General features: G+C 37.9%; 1 protein-coding gene across 2 annotated transcripts in view; it reads right to left on the reverse strand.

Moving 5' to 3' along the window:
• Positions 1–3,951, reverse strand: part of LOC103464721 (metabotropic glutamate receptor 4-like) — a 177,370-nt gene that overhangs the window by 28,738 nt on the left and 144,681 nt on the right. The gene's annotated exons all lie outside the window — the stretch shown is intronic.

Raw genomic sequence — 3,951 nt, forward strand, 5'->3', positions numbered from 1 at the left:
CATAAAACATAAAATGTTGTCTATCACTGCATTAGGAGTCATGAGAGACTGTAAGGGATTTTAAAAGTGGAATTGAAATACACAGTTGCAAAAGAAAACAGAGTCCTCATGAAATCTGAAATAAACCCTGTTTCAGGATGCACATTTTGTGCAATAATAGGAAGGAAAATGTTCATCTTGAGACTTATTTACTCAGCAACATAAAGATGATCTTCAAGTGTGCCAACATTTAGTAAAAATTCTCTAACTCATTTTTGAGCAGCTCAAGTTGGACTAATCTGGACAAGCCATTTGAAATGAACCACCTATATGAAGGATGTGGCTGTAATCCAAAAGACGTAGAAGAAAATGCATTGCTCCTCTGTGAGTCCTATTCTTTCACCACTGAATGGGTTCTGCCTCTTGCAATTAGCTAGAAGGTAAACATTGGGATCGCTGCAGAGGAGCAAATCAATTTTAATATCTGGAGGGGAAGTTTTTCCTCTTCTGGGAAATCTCATCAGTTAAAAAAAAAACAAAACTAAATCTTTCTTGTATCTCCACTGAGCCTTGATGCAATTCCCTCTTAGCTTCTCTGTAACCATTGAATATTGGGCTGACATTCTTTTGCCATTAACTATTAACATCATGTCATGTGGCGTCAGCAGGTTAAATGACCTCATGTTAGTTCAAATTTGAGTGAATTCTGACCTGGCAGGTTCCAATTAAGCACAGGCTAAAAGTAGAAATGGAGACATGCATTCTTAGGACAGGGATAATCCCCTTATAGTCTCAATGTAATAACTGGTGATATGAGTTGATGAATGTTTTGGCCAAGTTGTTCCATAGTTTTTGTGATTGTTAATTGCTGTAAGAAGGTAATGCCGGTCAAGAAGACACAATATGTCAATCCTAACTCATCCTTTCTCTCCCTAAGCCTCAAATCATAAAGCATTCACATTGTAACTCTGCTGTGCATAAGAGATTATAAACAAAAAATATAAAAAAATAAATCAGGTGTGTTCAATTTAGATTAACAATAGACTAATTACTGTGGATGAGCTAATGATAGAACAGCATAAAACTGCTAAATGGAATCCAATTAGGCTTTGCAAGTTAATAAGACTTTAACAAGGGATATGCTGCTAAATTCCTGCAATTATGATTGTAATGTTCGGCAACAAAGACCCAACTGTTTATTGCTGTGCTACTGAATTGTCATTGCAATATTTACAAAAACTGTTAATGAAACCAACAGTGATTAAAATTGTTTCCTATCTGAATGTGTTAAATATGACATAATTTAAAATAACAAAGTACATTGATAAAACGTTAACATATCAAAGAAGCTTATATTATGTAGAAAACTACATAATTAAAGCGTACATGTATTTTCTGATGTAATTGGCAATAAACATAAATTGCTTGATGAATGAATTCATTTGACAAATATTGCATCCAACAATTAGAAAATAAGAACTCTTGCATTGTATTTGATTATACAGTGTAACATAAATTAATATATGTTTATTATTTTAAACAGTAGGGGAGGTGGAGCCTGGTGGGCAGCTTATCTCCTAATGGTCAAGATCAAGACCCAAGCTTTGTGTGCTGAGCCTGAGAAAGGCAGGCTTTGCTCTTTAGGAAAACTGGTTTCTGAAGTTTGCAAAGCAGGCATTAGGGTTAGGCATCTCTGAGGTCAGCAGTCTGACCCGAGAGAGGCTGCTCATGGATTGGGAGAGTTAGAGCAGTCGTTCTTAACCTTTTTTGAGGTACTGAACCCCCCAGTTGCATATGCGCATTCACCGAACCCTTCTTATTCCAACCCCCCTCCGACACACAAAATACTTTGCGGTATTCTGATTTAGTAATGTAATTATATTAGCTGTGTAACCACCTCCACACCACTAGAGGCAGTACCAACCCCGAAAAGATGCGACTCAGGAGCAGATTAGACTCTAGAATTTGGTAAAAACTGTGAGCTTTGCTGAAGTAATTAAAGACACAAGCTCAAATCCATGCTGAGAGTGGAACTCCTTCAATCAGTGCTCCTCCGCAGCACTGATTGGCTAAGCAATGTAACGTGATCCTCTGGAGCAAGTGATGACAAAGCGGGGCGCGTCATCACGACTTTACACAAGTGTGTCTTTACCTCCGCGGCAGAGGCTCCGCCGAACCCCTGAGACCGACTCATCGAACCCCTGGGGTTCGATTGAACCCAGGTTAACAACCACTGAGTTAGAGGAAAGTGACTTTTGTGAATGTACAAATGTATCCCTGAGATAATCTCAGATAAACGTTACACTTTATATGTTAAAAAACAACATGTTTATTTTGAAGAATGCTTCTCCATTCAGTAATAATCGTAAAGACAGACTGGCTCCTGGTGTAAATAATATAAATTTTTTATTATCATTCAACAGTCCCTTTCCAATGGTTCAGGCGATTTTCATTGGCCACTTCAATCTGAGGGAGTCCTGGACCCTAAATCTGAGGAGGTCTGTCTTTCATTCCCGGTGTGTCCAGCTCCTCGCTTCACACCAGAGGGGCTTTAATGTCCCCTATTATCTCATGAGCTTTTGAAATGCATGAATTATTGTTGGAGGTTACGACTCGGTAATTAGGAGCCACAGGCCCCTGATTGGACAGAGATTGCCACAGTTTTGGCCGCCACACTGATGCCATGGGGAATCCTGTGAGCCACAGTGGGTGTGAGTGATATTTCCCTTGGAGGCTTGGCAGGCCACCCACACTAACTTTCTGTTGTGTATTTTCCATAAGACCATTTTCCTTTTTTTCCCCCACTGTCTCTCTCTTTAGCTCCCTCTCATCAGCATTTTGGCTCCCTTGCACACATTTCCCCGGCTGGCATTTCAGAGAAACCCTTTTAGATTACATAAAGCGCAGGCAAAGTGTGGGTGTTCTCCACTGAGAAGTCACACGAGACTTCATGTGACAGAGAGTGTGGGCTAAAGACTTTTGACCTTTTTATTCTGCTTGTGATGAGCCAGAGGCAAACCAGTATTTCCCTGCCAAGACAGTTGTGTATCCTCTCTAATAAATCTGACACCACTGCTGTAGGTCCCAAATGCACCTTTTTAAAATCCTATATTTTTCCTTTGAATCTTCTATGTGGAAATTTATATCTGATGTGAAAAATAAGATCTATCTATATAAATCATTTGTATTGCTGAGCAGCCTACACCTCATTTCAATGAAAAGCCTCAATGAGAATACAAATATTACATTAATGGTAAATCACAAGTTTTCAGGAATACATAAGTTACTGATGTTTACATTTGAAAAGCTAAATAAACATATATATATACTTTGGTGTATTGGTATATACATTTGATTACACTAAATCAGAAAATGATGTATGTAATACATTTCTTTTAGAGCTTCCAGTTGCTAAAACAGTTGTATGAAACTACAAGCTATCCTCCATGGTGGTCTTATTTCAGTATTTTTCATTAGCTAAATAGCATTTTCATAGGTTCATTATTTGTGTTCATGAATGTTCAAACAGAAAGTTTTTCTGTGCTGAGTTGCTGGTCATCATTTGGTCACTTTATGTTAAAAGATGTTATTTGGGATGCAAACTCCACAGCTGTTAAACATTGGGCACTTCCAGAACTAAATATCACATGTATTATTTGTATTGGCTATTTAGTATTTAAATCTTTCTTTTATGTGTTCCTGAATTTTAACAAATTGGAGAATAAGCAATAGAATTTCTGTAAGTATAATCAAAGAATTTGGTTGGGTGGTATGTCTTCAGATTTTAACCTGCAACATTTTTGGTGTTAAGATGCTGAAATCATTCTCAGTACAAAATGTCCAAGAGTTCATGCTAGATAAAATTGTCCCCGAGTTACAGCTTGCTGTTTGTCTGATGAGCTCAAGTTAGCATATGGCTTTATCCCTCTGAATTAGCTGTTAGCATACAGCTTTATCCCTCTGAATTAGCTG

Source organism: Poecilia reticulata, linkage group LG5 (genome assembly GCF_000633615.1).
Source record: "Poecilia reticulata strain Guanapo linkage group LG5, Guppy_female_1.0+MT, whole genome shotgun sequence".
Lineage (NCBI taxonomy): Eukaryota > Metazoa > Chordata > Actinopteri > Cyprinodontiformes > Poeciliidae > Poecilia > Poecilia reticulata.